The 17313-nt window shown below is 39.2% G+C and overlaps 1 protein-coding gene across 1 annotated transcript in view; it reads left to right on the top strand.

Moving 5' to 3' along the window:
• The window catches only part of TRIM44 (tripartite motif containing 44), a 134888-nt gene that overhangs the window by 68744 nt on the left and 48831 nt on the right, over nt 1–17313 (top strand). The window lies entirely within an intron of this gene.

Raw genomic sequence — 17313 nt, 5'->3', positions numbered from 1 at the left:
TTACTTACCCTTCCTGTCATTCTCCTCAAGCAGTGAAAACAGACTCCAGGAAAAGCTACAGCTGTGTCATCAACACAGTTGAGGCATATTTGTACAAAGTAAAATGCAATGTCCACATGGGTCCCATCTGTCACATAGAATCAAGGGTTGTTAAGGCTGGGAAGTATCAGAATGGTCATCCAGGCCACTGCTATTCAAACTGTATTTTTAGCAGAAGCACCCTTTTTTCAAATGGACTTTAAGCAGAACCTCAATGTGTGAAAAACAATTTTTCTCTGGTTAAAGTTGGGGCAGTATTCATTGAACCTTCTCTCTTCATCACAATATACCCTGAGGAGCTTCTGCAGAGACCTAGGGTTCCTCAGAACTCAGTTTGAAAATCACTATCAAGTCCCTCATTAAAAGAAGCTAAATGAATTGTCAAAGGTTACCTTACTGGAATCAGGATTTGACCCTTCTTTGTTATTTTGTTTGTTTGTGTGTTTGCTTTTTACAAACCAACAAAAACAGTTTCCTCTCTTTTTTTGTTTTCCCTCCCCATATCCTGAGCCTCTTTCTTAGCACCAAATGTTGTCCCGCATCTGCATCTCTTGGTGTGTTCTTCCCTTGGAAACTATAGTTTTTAACATCTGCTCTGGAACAACAAGATCTTGTCTGTCTCCTTGTCTGCTATGGCTAAAGCCACAGGCACCCAACTTTAAAAGGCATAGGCACCTTGCTTTAAACCTACAGGGTTTCAGGGAACCGCTTCAGACTCCATCTTTCAACCATTCTCAGGAACAGGCTCTTCTGTGTTGTGGTACTTTTCCTTCCTTCCTCACTCTTCACTCCCTTCCTTTTGTTCATTTAACGTGTATTCGTGACCTACTGTGTGTCTGGCACTGTACTACATCCTGGGTATATCATGGTGACTAAAGCTACTCTCGTAGATCCTAAGTGTAGTGGAAGAGGCGAATATGTAACTGGGCAATTATACAGTAGGGAATGTGTTCTGATAAGTTTAGGCTATTTTAGGAAGGCCTCCTAAGTTAGTCTTGGAGGATAAGGGGAGGCTTACCAGAAAAGGGTATATATAAACAGAGATCTGAAAGATTGGAGCAGGGGTTGGTTGTTCTAGGTAAACAAATTGTGTGCCAGTTCCAGACAAGAGAGGAGTGGAAGACAACAGAGCCCAGATCATTTAGGGCCTTGTAGACCTTCTTAAGGCATTTGAGCACTATACTGAAGGCAATGGGAAGCTGTTAAAGAATTTTAAACAGGAATTAATGAACAGATTTGCATTTTAGAAGTGTCTCCTACCTACGGAATGGAAAATGAATTGGAGGTGGACCAAGATCCTGGGAGACTTCCGGGCACAGTGACACACACCTATAATTCCAGCTACTCAGAAGGCTGAGGTGGGAAGATTGCTTGAACCCAAGAGTTCAAGAGCAGCCTGGGCAACATTATGAGACTCTGTCTCTAAAAATACGTAAATAAAAAATAAATGTTAAAAATTGAGGCCGGGCACAGTGGCTCATGCCTATAGTCCCAGGACTTTGGGAGGCCGTGGCAGGTGGATCACCTGAGGTCAGGAATTTGAGACGAGCCTGACCAACATGGTGAAACCCTATCTTTACCAAAAATACAAAAATTAGCCAGGTATGGTGGGGCACACCTGTAATCCCAGCTACTCGGGAGGCTGAGGCAGGAGAATTGCCTGAACCTGGGAGGCAGAGGTTGCAGTGAGCCGGGATCGTGCCATTGCATTCCAGCCTGGGCAACAAGAGCCAGACTCAAAAAACCAAAACATTGAAAAATAAGAAAAGAGCCTGGGAGACTAGTTAGACTAGGTTATCAATGATGGGAGCCTAAATCAATATCTTCTAGTTATTGGTTAGGTTTTTATCATTCTGCACAGACCTTTGGTTTAGATGCCCTCCTTGGCCCTCCACCTTTTCTCTCAAGATTAGCTCTAACTCCTTAAAATCCAGTCCAGTCAGAGCCCTAGACTTACTTTCCCAGAAAAAGAGTTCAAACAAGACCATGATAAAGAAAATACCTTGGCAGAGGTAATGTGCAGGCTCCACAGGATAGCAGTGGCATTTGTGTCTTGGGAGAGCTGGATTAGGATGAACACACTCATCTTTATAGTCACATGCCAGAGGCACATTGATTAGAAGAATACAGGGACCGTATGAAGACCTTAACTCCCTTTAAATATACTGTTCAGTGTGAGATTCTGGCTTTAGAGTTTAATTGCAGATACCTTTGTATCATTTTGACAAGATAATGGAAAGGCATAGAGTTTCTTTACTTGCAACCAAGATGTCAGGCCATCTCCTTCGAGCCAGGCTGCTATGGAGGTCTCAGCAAGGAGTTCACTGGACTAGGACTTGACAGACCCTTTTTGGTATAGTACGTACTTGAAGTGCATGTTCTGATTTGTCAGAAAGAAGGAGTCGTCGTCAAATTTTCTTTTTTAACCTTTAAATTCCTATTTGTTAGTTCAATTCACTTTATTTGTATTGAGCTACTATTTGGCTCAATTTATTCTGATTAACCCTTCAGGGCAAATTGCCTTTGATCTGAATTTTTCTCATTTATGATATATACTTTACCATTTCAACAAGCCAAATAGAGTTTTGTTCCAAAGCCTTCTATATTGCTGACAGTACTAAATGAGAATTTGATGTATAAGGAAGGCAGAAAGGAAGTGTGGGAGTCCCAACATAAGGGATGGATGAGAAATGAAGCTGGAGACACTGAGTTCCAGTTCTGCTTGGATCATTATGCCTGTGTCTCCTTTGCTAGTGTTCTTTTCATACAGCCACTTCTCCACTGTCTACATAGAAGTCCAGAGAGAATTAGATTCTAACTAGTCTCCATGGTGGAAGGAAAAAAGAAATTCCTGTCCTATGGAAACATATTTGTCTATAATGGATCTTCCTCCCTTTCTACTAGCTGGAGTGTCTTGCCTTTTTTCCTCTTTTCTGTTTTGATTTCCCAAGCTGTTTGATATGAGGGGACCAAATGTTGTGCTTTTAGTCATGTCTGTTCCTTGCCCTGAATTTCATTGTGCAGTTATTCTGCTAATTTACCACAACCATAATCGTAGCTACCATTTATTGACAGTTCATTATGTCCAAAGTGCTTTATATATATTCTAATTCAATCTGCATGGAAACTTCATGATGTAGTTGTTAGCCCACTTGTCAAATGAAGAAATTAATGCTTTGAGAGATTAATTTGCCTTAGATCACGTGGCTAGTAAGTGGCAGAACTATGACTTGAATCTAGTCTGGCTTCAGAGCTTAACCACCAAGTGCTCTCAGCCACCATTTGGACTGTCTTCGAAATAGCAGCATGCTTCTCTCTGTGACCCTATACAAAAGCCAAGAGGATTCACACACAGTCCTCAGAATATCACTTTGGTCTCGTTCCTCTAACCTGGGAGTTCTTCCGTTGCTTTGACATTGAATTGCTGTGGCCCCTGTTTTCTGCAGGTTGCTTCCCCTCTCAGCCTCTGTCATTATAAAGGTAATGTCTTTGTCTCATTCTCACACAGTATCCTCTGAGGGTTAGAAAAAGTGGTGCTCCCTGGGGAGCAGCGAACTAAGCCTGCCTTTGACTCCACAGAATAGCTGCCTGTTGCCTCTCAAACTGGTATGTTACTCCTCAGATCCATGATATGCAGTCATATAGCTGTCAAGAATTCTTGGAGGACATGGAGAAACAAAAGTCTTAATATATAGAACATGTGTATTAACTGTTGTGGAGTCATCGTTTAAAAGAGTGTCTTTGACTTTGGGAGACTGAAGTGGGCAGATCACGAGGTCAGGAGATCGAGACCATCCTGGCCAACATGGTAAAACCCTGTCTCTATGAAAAATACAAAAATTAGCTGGGCATGGTGGCGTGTGCCTGTAATCCCAGCTACTTGGGAGGCTGAGGCAGGAGACTCACTTGAGCCAGGGAGTCAGAGGTTGTAGTAAGCCAAGATCGTGCCACTGCAATCCAGCCTGGCAACAGAGTGAAACTCCGTCTGAAAAAAAAAAAAAAAAAAGGGTGCCTTTAAAGACCAGAGTGATTTTTTTTTTTCCCTAAGCAGAAAAGCAATTTACACTTTTGGCAGCAATTTTCTGTCTTCTCTGTGCTATTATGAGAGATTTTGTGTTCACTCCCTCACAGATTGACTCCTTCTCTACTCCTGCTGGAGCCTGCTGAGAAGTAATATATATCCTAGGAGAGGGGGTGGCAATGGGATCTGTTGGCGTAAAAGCTATTGTGTAGTGGGAGGAAGTCAGAGAGGGAAAAGACCCTTAAACTCTTGTGCTTAGAGGAGAAGGAGGAAGATCAGGATTAGATTTTGATTTGCTATTGAGGTTTTCTGTAATTTTTTTTAACCTAAGAGGAAAATGGCTTTTTAATAGTAACAGCCACACTTGGAACTTCTGTAGAATTTTTCATCTTCAAAGCTGGCTGTTATTCAGGCAAAAAGCTCCTGCTGAGATCAGTGTGAATCTGACCCATACTGATTCTGTGATCAAACAGGAAGCGTGTTCTGAAGGAGTAGGAGCCGAAGGAGAGTCAGCAGACTTAGCTTCTATTTTTGATTCTGTCTGTGACTGTGTGACCTTGGGCAAGTCATTTAACCTCCTTGTACTCTATTTTTAGTTTTCTGTAAATACTGTCCTCACCCCTCTCCACTCTTTCTTCCACCTAGTTTTGGGGCCATCCTTGTGAGAACAAGTCTTTTATCAAATATGGAGTGGAAACAACCTGCTTACAGATTCTATAATTTGGTGGATTTTTTTTTTCTCAATTTTGTTTCTTAAAAATTATCTTGGGTCTATATTCTAGGTACTCTTTTTGCCCCTCTAAATGAATAACCATATGTTCTTAGATATGGCATTTCTCTTTCTGTTTAGGTTGGAGAGAGAAAAGAAGACTAAGTTAGTGATACGCTTACATTTCTTTTGTCTTGATTGCAAATTTGTAGTTTGGTTGTTGCGTTGTCTTCATTGCAGGAAGTCTATCTGAAAGCTGAAGAAAATGGCTGTGATACTTGTGACATGGAATGGAACTATCAGGGCTGCTTATTATGCAGAGTGGGGTGCCAATATTTTAAGCTGGCCTTCAGCATACAGAGTCTCTTAATTGTCACATTTCCCTGTTACGGAACCTGAGCTGACCTTATTTTTCTGTGTTGCTAAGGATTGTTTATCCCTTACTTAAGTCAGGTGAAAGTTGAAGCCACACTATACATTGTGGTGCCTGTCTATACCCAAAGCATACCTCCTTGCTAAAATAATTGATTCAGAAATTTGCCTGTAAGAGTCACAACTTTATTTTGTGCATGTTAGTATATTAACCAGAGATTCCATTCACAGCTGGAAAATTCAGCTGAAGTCCTTCTAGCTTATTGCATCTGCCTCCAACTGGAAATGTTGACTAGAAGCAGCCTATGTTTTTAACATACATCTACCTACTTCATAACGCTAAGAAAAAAGGTCCCAAGAGGAAGGGGCATTGATGTCATTTTGCATGCTATTGTTTAACTCTAATCAACTTGTTTGCTCTCCAGTACAGTAGGTATGATGCTTGGCAGGCTAACCTTATTTTATTTATTTGTTTATTTATTTATTTATTGAAACAGGGACTTGCTCTGTCACCTAGGCTAGAGTGTAATAGTACAATCACAGCTCACTGCAGCCTCAACCTCCCTGGCTTAAGCGATCCTCCCAACTCAGCCTCCTACCCCCATCAGCGAGTAGCTGGGAGAATAGGTTCATGCCACCATGTCTGGCTAGATTTTATATTTTTTGTAGAGATGAGGCCTCACTTTGTTCCCCAGGCTGGTTTTGAACTACTGGGGTCAAGTGATCCTCCTGCTTCGGCCTCCCAAAGTGCTGAGAATACAGGAATGAGCCACCACATCTAGCCAACAATTTAAATTTTATATTTAAGTGCAGTATAATAATTATTATGATAAATTATAAGGAAGCATTGAGTGCCAACTGTATGTGAGGAAGTATTTTAAACATTTACATATATTAACTACTTCTCACAACAGTCCTAATAAATGGTTAATATATTATTTTTATTTCTCATTTGAATGAAAAAACTGAGTCACAGAGAAATTATATACTCATGAGGTCACACGGCTAAAAAGTGGTAGAGCCAGCATTCAAACTCAAGTAGTCTGACTCCAGACTGCAAGCTCTTAACTACTGCAGTATAATGATTCTCTGAAAAACATGCTGGTTGTAGAGTAAGCTCCAACTAACTCAGGATAAAGAATCAGAAAATATAGTGTTTCTTCTGGACCTTGACAAATGGATAGGTCTAGGCTTCTTCAGATGGAAAAAACAGGAAAGCTGTCTAAGCAAAGAGGTAAGTATAAAGGCTCAAGGAGTGAAAACACATGTGCTGTGTGGGGAATGGTGAATAATTGCATGACTGGCCTGGGGCAGGAGATGAGACTAGAAGGTGGGTTGAGTCCAGCTTGTAAAGGGTGAGGTGTACCATGTTGAGGCACCAAAAGTTGTTACTGTTTTCTGTTACACTTTATCTCTTGATTACAGCATTGCCCCCTTATAGAAGAAATGGACAGACTTCTGAATCTTGCAGCTTTCTTCCTCTAGTAACATCTCATGATTTGTTATGGGTAAATTGCTTTCTTTACATTTTTGTTTCCCCATCAAAATCTCACATCTTATTATACTTAAAGGACAAATATGTTTAGAAGCATTTAAAGTATTCCCCTTTTGGGCTTTGTTCTTTTAGATGGAAAACTAAGCAACTGAGGTAAAGTAGTTGTAGAAGGGAATTGTCTATTTGATTTGTGTCTGTTTTGATAGCTTCTGCCTTCCTCTAATTCTTTTCTTTTTTTTCCAACAACACCACGTTTATTACATAAAAGACTGATATTCTGTTCCATCATTGTCATCATCACTAATGTTCGTGACCCACTAAAATGATTTCCCATCTCATCAGTGGGTTATAATCCATGGTTTGAAAAACACTGTAGCACATTTTATGCTAATCTGCCATGGATACAGGGTTACCACTGTCCATGATACCTTGGCGTGAACTAGAAAAAGGTGCCCCTTCCTCAAGATGTCTAATTCCATCTGCCAAAAAATTGTCATAATGTGCTGACTTTGTTACAGTAAAATACTGTCATATGCCAGATAATGGTTAAAAATAAGTAAAACTTGATGTCAACATTATGAATGGTGTCCCTAATAAATAATTATGTTGTAAGCACCCTATGCACAACTGTACATATTTGCCCTGGTGGACACTAAACCAGATGACAAAACAGGTTGGAGTTATTTGTTCAATGGATAGATTATCTCGGAGTACCTGTATATCAGGGATTTGTGACAGCTGTTTTGTCTTCTTAGGGCCTTTCTGCTCATTTCCCAATTAGAATAGCCAGATAAAATACAGAACACCCATTTTAACTGGAATTTATATAAACAACAAAAAAATTAGTATGAGTATGTGCTACACAATATTTGGGAAGATACTCATGCTAAAAAAAATTCATTATATATTTCAGAATTGCTAAAAGAGTATATCTTAAATGTTCTTAACACAAAAAGTAAGTATGTGAAGTCCTGGATATATTAACTAGCTTAACTAATGTAATTGTTCCACAATATTTACATATATCAAAAGATCACATTGTATCCTATAAATACACACAATTATTATTTGTCAATAACATTAAAAATTAAATATTTAAAAACATTCACTGTTATCTAAAATTTAAATTTAACTGGGCACCCTGTAATTTTTTTTTTTTAATTTCTACAGTGTTTAAGTTCAGGGGTACGTGTGCAGGATGTGCAGGTTTGTTACATAGGTAAACATGTGCCATGCCGGTTTGCTGCACACATGGTCCTATCACTTAGATATTAAGCCCAGCATCCATTAGCTGTTCTTCCTGATGCTCTTCTTCCTCCCACCGCCAACCCTCTGACAGGCCCCAGTTTGTGTTGTTACCCGCATGGGTCCATGTGTTCTCATCATTCAGCTGGCACTTATAAGTGAGAATATGCAGTGTTTGGTTTTCTGTTCCTATGTTAGTTTCCTGAGGATAACAGCTTCCAACTCCTTCCATGCCCCTGAAAAGGACATGATCTCATTTCTTTCTGTGGCTACATAGTATTCCATGGTGTATATGTACTACATTTTCTTTATCCAGTCTATCATTGATGGGCATTTGGGTTGATTCCATGTCTTTACTATTGTGAAGATGGCTGCAATGAATATATGCATGCATGTATCTTTAAAATAGAATGATTTATATTCCTTTGGGTGTATACCCAATAATGGGATTGCTGGGTCAAATGGTATTTCTGGTTCTAGGTCTTTGAGGAATCACCACACTGTCTTCCACAATGGTTGAAGTAATTTACACTCCCACCAACAGGTTTTTTTCTACACCTTGCCAGAATCTGTTATTCTGGCTGGTGTCAGGTGGTATCTCATTGTAATTTTGATTTGCTTTTACTTTAATGATCAGTGATGTTGAGCTTTTTTGTGTTTGTTAGCTGCATGTATGTCTTCTTTGGAAAAGTGCGTATTCATGCCCACTTTTGAATGGGGTTGTTTGGTTTTTTTCTTGTAATTTGTTTAAGTTCCATGTAGACTCTAGATATTAGGTGTTTGTCAGATGGATAGATTGGAAAAATTTTCTCCCATCTTCCTCTAATTTAAAGTCAGGTTTGGAAAGCACAGCAAGTCCTCACTTAACATCGTTCATAGGTGCTTGGAAACAGCAGCTTTAAGTGAAATGATGTATAACAAAACCAATTTTACCATAGACTAGTTGATATAAATAAGAGTTAAGAAAGATTTAAGAAAGATTAATAAAACAAGCAAGGTAATCATTTACCCCATTTTTACAGTTCAGAGTCATGTGTGGCTGGAGCAGCTCAGGGCAGAAGGTGGAAACCTGTCCTGGCCAGGATGCCATTTCCTTGCAGGCTGCCCTCACACCCACATTCACTCAGACTATGATAATCTAGACACACCTGTTCACCTAAGGTGTACATCTTTGAGATGTGGTTGGAAACTAGAGTACCTGGAGAAAACCCACACAGACATGGGGAGAAAGTACAAACTCCACACACAGTGGCCCGGGCTGGGAATCTGCCCCCCTCCCCACTTCCCTTTTTCCCCTCATCAACATTATTTTTAAAAATGTTGAATTAAATGACTCTATTCAAGGACCTGCTGTAGTTTAGTTCCTTCTAAATTAATGGAGAAAAGCAGTATTAAAGCACCATCTTCCAAATAGATTTAAGGATTTAGAGGTTTTCCTTAAAAGGTAATCTAACAATTAAGTTGATGTGAAGGAATGCCACATTGGTCCCTGAGTTAGATCCAATGCTGAGGAATCTAGCTGCAGCCTAATTATCTTCTTCCTTATTTGTCTTCATAGCTATTTTGGACTAGCACTAAGCAGAGTGGAATTTAGGAAGTCACACAACTTCAGTCTGTGTTTTAAGAATAAGTAAATTTGATGTCCTTGGTTATGCCTCCCTCACCTGTGGACAGCCACAGCAAAATTGTTGTTGGTGGTGTCTTTTTCATTTTAGGAGAAACCTGCTGGTCTTGAGTATCTTGTCATATTTTTTCCCAGTGAGAGGCAGGCAAGAGGTCAGTGATTCCATTTTCCCAACAGCTTCCAAGGGTCCTTCCTTTTTTTTTTTGGAGCTCTGTGTCATCGAATTGTAGTCACCTCTTTATCCAGAAGCTGAAACAGCAGGCATCTGTAACTCATGCTGGCAGCTCATGCTGGTTGAGTTTTTTGTTTGTTTGTTTTCTTTCCAAGATGATGTGAAGTTCAGAGTCGATGAGTGCAGATTTTCTTAAAATTGGAACTGCACAGAGGTGGCTTCAGAACTTTAAGAAAGGTAGCCAAAGGCTGAGTTAAAACTGGAGTACCCTAAATGGTGAGGTTTTACCATGAGGCAAATTTATGTGCCTATACTTGTTTGGACCCAGGACCTAAATATGAGTGGTTGTAGGTTCATAAAATACATACTTTCTTGTCTATAAGCAGGGGGTTCCGCGATGAAAAACATTTTCTTAAAAAAATGCCTCATTCCTTCTTAGCACCACTACCAGTTGTTCCCTGTAGGTTTGCAGTGTGGTTGTAAAATGGAAAAGCATTTTGTTTTCTTGGTGAGTACATGTCTTACCCTCTGGTTTCATCATTTCTATTTAGAAATTGAGCATGAGAAAAACAGTGCAAAGAGGGAGGAGCTGACAGAGTTGCAGCAAAAGCAGAGAGAGAGGCATTTCTTAGCTGCTAGATGCATCTTGGTCTGGATACTTTGGGACAGCTGCCGTTTTCTCCCACCTGTACAGGTATTATTGTCTCTCATACAAGGACTAGTTAAAACTCACTAAGCTGCCAACTTTTCCCTAACTTTCAGGATTGTCCAGGGTTAATAGTTATCCAGCAATAATACCTGCCTATGTATCGAACATTAACTAGGAGCTAGATCTACATATATAATTTCAAAGTTTTGAAACAACTCCATGAGTACAGGTATTCTAATCCCATTTTTGTTTGTGTATGTGAAGACATTGATGTTATAAGAAGTTAAGTGACTAAGCCGTGATCACACAGTTAGAAAGTGACTCAACCAGGATTAGAACCCAGATCTATCAGGATTAAAATTCTATGCTTCTAACTATTATACTGTACTGCCTTTGTCAGAAGATGGAAGATTCAGATCTTCCAACCTCATGGTCAGGAAAAAGTAAAGCTGATGGATGGAATTATTTGCGTACAGGGATTTGGTAGTTTTATGAGAATATTTTTTCATTTTCTTTTTGAATGTCAACAAGCAGTTTGTCTGAGAAGAAAGTTGAGGTGGGGCTTGCCAGGAAAGTGCCTAAGGTGGAATGAACAGAAACTTCTTTCCCCAGACAGGTAAACACTAGTTTACTCACTGGCTTTTGTGAAGCCAGCAACTGCCATTGCCTCTTCTGAAAGAGCCACTGTTCACCAAGTGGCAGGTGCAGGCCAACTGTTACCATGGCAACAGCAGGAGAGGCAAGCAATTTAATTCCAGAACTGATAATTAACTGGGGGGTATGGTGTGGGGTGGGGAGAAAAATGGGGGGATAATTGCTGCAGGAGGGAAAACTTAGCAATTACCAGCAAGTTGCATAAATGAAAAGGCCAGGCACAGATGCTCCAGCCCAGCATGCTCCTAGCTTTCAGCACTCATTCCCTCAGGTTAGGAATTTTTGATACACTAAAGTGAAGGGTTGAATCCCTAGCCAACCAAGTCTTTTTAAGGAATCACCTGAGGAAAGAAGATTGTCACGTTGGCTGTGAAAAGAAATACAGGGGGCCAGATGAATGACTACCCGAAATTATACTACTCACCCAGAAACAACCCAGAAATGCTATCTGAACTCTGCAGGAAGGATTCATACTTGGTGATAAAATAGGACCCATAAAGCATACTTGTGGGTGTCTACTTCTTTGGGTTGAATAGGGGAAACTGGCTTATTAGAAAATAAAAGGAGGACTCAAGGAAGTGATGAATTTGTTTAGGTACTTAATCATCGTAGCTATTAGTCCATCAACCCTTCAGAGACTGTGTTAATGAAAGTAGCCAGCACTCACATGGATGATTATCTATCTCATTTAATCCTCAAAACAATTTAGGAAGAAGATGCTATTAATATTCTCATAACAGACTCAGAGATGTTCAGTACCTTGACCAAGGTCATAGAGCTAGTAAGTTCATGTACTGAATCTTATCCTATTGGGTTGTATTTTAAAAATAGAACCTATACTTTTCTGTAGAGAAATCATGGTCCCAATCTACAAAATCAGACTTCAGCATATATAAAAAATTTATAATAAAAAGTAAAATATTTTTTCTAGCAAAATAAGGTTAACTGCAAAATAAAATATCCTGAATGAGCAATATTGGAGAATATCCTTTTCTTTTGAGATCTATCAGGCTCATAGCTCAAGATTAGCCCTATGTCCCAAGCCCTGATCAGGTGAATAATGCGAGTCATGATTCTTTCCTAACTTGGTTCTGTGGCTCAGCTGGGTTAAAGCTCAGAAGAAGAGGAGACTTGTTGACATTAAACAATGCAGAGACTGTCCAAAGCTCATCTAAGTGATCTGTTAGAACCAAACTTCCATGATGTATGTATTTTTCATGGGAAAAATACCATAATGTACAGCAAGACTTCCGTGTATTCCTTGGTGTGTGTATGCGTATGTTAGAGAGAGAGAGAGAGAAAGAGAGAGACAAAAACAGATATTTTACTTTGAAACAGTGAGTCTCAGTTGGAGGAGAAACATGGCATTCATTCAGCAGAGTTTAGAGCACCTGCTTCATTCTAGCGTTGTCTTTCGTGCTAGGGATATAACTGTAGAGAAAACATTCAAAGTCCCAGCCTTCAAAGAACTTACGCTATAGAATCTTAAGAAAAGGTAAAGGAAGGTAAGTGATGTGTAATTTAAAGACACATTTTTAAGGACTCATTAATCCTTCTTTCAAAATCTATTAAAGAAAATAAAACTTACTCAATCTTTCTGGCTGGTAGGAAGGTACACAAAAGATAAAATAAGAATAAGAGAGCAGTAGAGGCTGGGTGCTACAGCTCACTCCTGTAAGCCCAGCACTTTGAGAGGCCTAGGCGGGTGAATTGCTTGAGGCCAGGAATTCCAGACCGGCCTGGCCAACATGGCAAAACTCCGTCTCTACTAAAAATATAAAAATTGGCCAGGCATGGTTGCACACACCTGTAATCCCAGCTACTAAGGAGGCTAAGGCACCATAATTACTTGAACCGGGAAGTGAAGGTTGCAGTGAGCCGAGATTGTGCCAGTGCACTCCAGCCTGGGCAAGGAAGCAAAACTCCATCTCAAAACAAACAAACAGAGCAGTAGAGGTTGATAATCACTATTTAAAACTGTGAGCTTACTCTTGATTTTCCAGAGGTTTGACAAACTAATAAGTAAATATTGCCTTTGCAAGGGAAAAAAATTAATATCAAAATTTGGGAGCTCAACTGACACAGTAATTATGCTGGAAAATGTAATTTTGCCTCCATAATAGAGATGGGATTATTTCAAGAAGATCTTATTAATGTGCTGTTCATCAACAAAAAGCAGTGTAACCTTTCTTTTATTAGATTAATGCAGGGTCGTGATGCAAAAGGCTGTTGGAATAATTCTCACTCCTTTGTTCTAAGAAAATAAATTAAGTACCGTCTTAAAGTCTAGATACGGAAATTAAAATCATTGAAGACAAAAACAGTGTGACCACTCATTCCAAAATCTCCATGAGCCTTCTGTCATTTCTATACAATTCATTCCTTTATCCATTTATGAAACAAATTTGATCAAGTGTCTACTATGTGCTAGGTAGTGCTAGATATTGGAGCTATAGTAGAAACCGAAACCAAATGCAGTCCTTGTTTTCATGGCGCTTACCACATGGTGAATGGTCTCTCCACATTTCAGGGGCATATATTTATTCTGTGTCTGCTCAACTCACATTAAAAGATCGGCAACCTACTAAAACATGCATGTCACTTGTAGCTGTAAATGGAAATCTCCCAATGCAGGGCTTTCTAGATATATTAGACTAAATACTATTTTAGTTGTTAGTTTACTCTTCTAAACTAGGGTTCCATGGTCCAATAAGTTTGGCAAAGGCCACCCTCTTGGAGTTCCACAAGTATCATGATGTGATAAAGACTTTGAGCATCCTCGTGATAATGAAATATGTTTACTTTGTTTAACCTGACATTCCCAAACTTATTGACTGTAAGACTCTTTTAACCCCTATCACATAAATGTTCTTTAGAAGCTGTGTTCCTCAAGATATACTATGATGCATGCCGCTTTTTCTCCACTAGGTGTTGGGACTTGTTGCTAATGACTGACATGCAGAAAGAGGGTATAAAAAAATGTAGAGTCATTTCCTTTGTTGAAATCATCTCTTCACCGTACTTTGGGACTTCTAGAACATTTCTCTGCTATTATTCATGTAATCTATTTGTATGGCAATTAAAAGTGTAGCTATCAGGGGTATAGAAAATGAAGGTAATACATATTCCTGGGAAAAGGGGGCCCAGAGAGGGCTGCTCAGGTTTTTTAAAAAATTGCCATTAAAAAAAAAAAAAAAAAAAAAACTTGGATGTACGTAATTCCATATAAAAAATACCACCATAAATAAGTTTTGTGTTCTTTTCATCTTAATTGATTTTTTTTTCCTATTTTTAATAATAACAAAGCAGTGGTACCACTGTAAAACAAGCATCCAGCACATTGCCTAGCACAGAGTAGACACTCAAATCTTGATTAAATGAATGAATGAATCAGGCAGTGACAAGGAACATTACTAAGTATAAATCAATGCAGAACAATTACATTTTTCCGGTTTTAACTCATTGCATAAAGTGGGCCAATCCTTTTATGTCTTGATAGTGTGTCTTACATCTAAAAGCTAATACATGTTTATCATATGTTGGGAAGAACCAAGAAAACATTTTGCAAACCCTTAAGTACTGCATCTAAGGAATAGTAATTTTTTTTCACCAATGATCATGGAATTGCTTTAACTTTCAATGTGTGGGAAATTTCTCTAATATGACCAGGCGATGCCAAATGGATTATAAACTAGGATCACAGTATTCTGACTAAAGGCCTAGAGAAAAGGGCAGTGAGACCAGGATATCATGCTTTCATTAGAACCTCGCTGTCTCAATTTTCTCATCAGTCATATAGGAGCAGTAGTACCTGCTCTGTATTAAGAATCAAGTAATGATAGTATACAAGAAATACAAATAAGAAGTGTAAATTGTGTCTTATACCCTTTAAAAGTGTAAAGTGCTAAACAAGTGAAATAAGAGTGAAATAAAGGTAAGTCTTTTATAATGGTATCTGTTAAGACATAATTGTATTCACTACCTGAGGCTTAAATATGAGTCATTTAAACATTTACTGGAAATAACAAAGGCAACAAGAAAATTGACCTTGATTCAGCACCTTTACAATTTACAGGATGTACACAGACATCTCATTTCCATATTCTGTCAATCCTGAGAGGTGGTTTTGCTATTTCCATATTACATAGATGAGGATATTGAATGAGTATAAGTGACTTGTCCAAGTTTGCCCAGCTAAAACTAGAAGTGGCAGGAGTTAGAGTAAGGCCTTCCTGTCCTACATCCCATGGCTTTGCTCTCCTAGCTACTTGTGTTCAAAACATAACTCTTGTTTTCTCCTCTGTCCTCCAAATTCTCCTACCCTTTGCCTTCTTAGTAAATGGCATTATTCTGTCTCAGGCCAGTAGCCGAAGAATTATCCCCAATATCTTTCTTTTTTCTTTGCATTCCACATCCAGTTAATCAGCAAATCCTGTCAGATTTATCCTAAGTATACATCAAATATAGAGACTTCTCACCACCTCTACCTCACCGTCCTGGTGTATGCCACATAATTCCCTTTAAGAATCCTACTGCCTTCTTCCTTTTGGCCACTCTTACTCATTCTTCCTCCTGCCAGACCTCCCCACAACCCCCACTGCCATTCCATTCTTCACATACAAGCTAGCATGAACTTTTAGGATACAAAGAAGATCATGTAATTCTCCCAGTCAGAACATTGCAATATTAATTATATTGTGTCTGGAATTTGTGTCAGAATAACCTGGGGGAAAGGAAGCCTATAAAGCCTCACAAAATGAGGCTCCCACCTACCTCTCTCCATCCCCATGCCCCATTGCTCACCTTAGCCACATTGCTTTCTTCCTCTTCTTCAGAGGTGAAGTTCCTTCCTACGGCAGGGCCTTTGTGCTCACGTTCCCCTCTGCAGGAATGCTTGTCCCAGGAGCTTCACATGGCTCTCTCTCTGGCTTCATCCAGATGTCTGCTGAAATACTACTTCTTTAGAATAATATTCTTGACTGTGTTTTGGTTTTCTGCATACACTTGCCACTGCATGAAAATGTATTATATATTTAACTTATTTTCTTTCTTTTCTGCTAGAACATAAATGTAATAAGGGTAAAAATTTTGTCCATTTCACAACTGTATTCTCTAGAATATAACAGGCATTTATTTTTGAATATACAAATCGCTTTGCAAACCCTGTTTTCTAAGTGAAGAAAACCCTGGTTTGGAATAGGAAAGCCTTAGATTCACTGGATTACATTCTCAGTCTGTCACTTTGTGCAGGTCATTTGCCTTTGGCAGTTATTTGTGAGTCTGCTTTTGTTATTTATAAAATGGGCATAATAAGGTGATATGATGGGGCAGGGGAGTTAAATTAGCAAATGTATATGAGTCTTTTGAAAACTGTAAGGTGTTGTAGATGTGGAAGAGAAAGCCTGTATTTGGGCCTCAGAGCCTAATCCCCCTCTAAGACAGCGCTTGTAGGGAATTTATACAGACCCATTTCTTCAGTGTTTCTCTGCAGCTCTGTACCCTTACAGCTTGGCAGAGAGTCTACTCTGCCAATGTTAGAATCCCAAGCCTAGGATCTTCATTCATTCTCAGACGCCTAAAGAATAACTTGTCTAAGCCATATGGTTTCCAAATGACTATGGGAAATAATGCCTATGGATCATAATTTTTGCTGGGAACCAATATTAAACCATCTAGGGGCAGTTCTCTTTGGCAGGACTACCTTAATGAAAGGCAAGTATTCTCTTGCTTCTTTTCAATCTTATTTTGTTTCCAGAACATGCAGATTATGCTTAAGTAAATGAGTAACACTGTTATTACTGAAACCAGATCTATCCTAATGCTGTTTGGAATGAGAATGTAGTTGCCAAATTGGATTTTTTTTTTTTTTTTCTTGAGATAGAGTATTGCTCTGTCAGTTAGCAGGTTGCAGCACAGTGGCATGATCTCAATTCACTGTAACCTCCACCTCCTGGTCTCAAGCGATTCCCCTGCCTCAGCCTCCCAAGTAACTGGGACTACAGGCATGTGCCAACATGCCTGGCTAATTTTTGTGTTTTTAATAGAGACAGGGTTTCACCGTGTTGTTCAGGCTGGTCTCGAACTCCTGACCTTGAACCCAGGAGGCCAAGGTTGCAGTGAGCTGAGATTGTACCACTGTACTCCAGCATGGGTGACCAAGCGAGACTGTCTCAAAATTTAAAAAGAAAAGAAAAAAAGAAATTTATTAAATACTTACTAAGTGACTAGTAAGTGCTAAGCATTTTACATGTGAGTATTACCATGGGCCTTGAGACTTTGTGTTAGAGATAATCTTTCTTTCTTTAGTAATCTTTACTAATCTTTTAGTGGTTG

This window comes from Chlorocebus sabaeus, chromosome 1, assembly GCF_047675955.1.
Source record: "Chlorocebus sabaeus isolate Y175 chromosome 1, mChlSab1.0.hap1, whole genome shotgun sequence".
Taxonomy (NCBI): Eukaryota; Metazoa; Chordata; class Mammalia; order Primates; family Cercopithecidae; genus Chlorocebus; species Chlorocebus sabaeus.
Note: the sequence above shows the minus strand (reverse complement) of the source record. Positions and strands in the feature narration are given on the sequence as shown.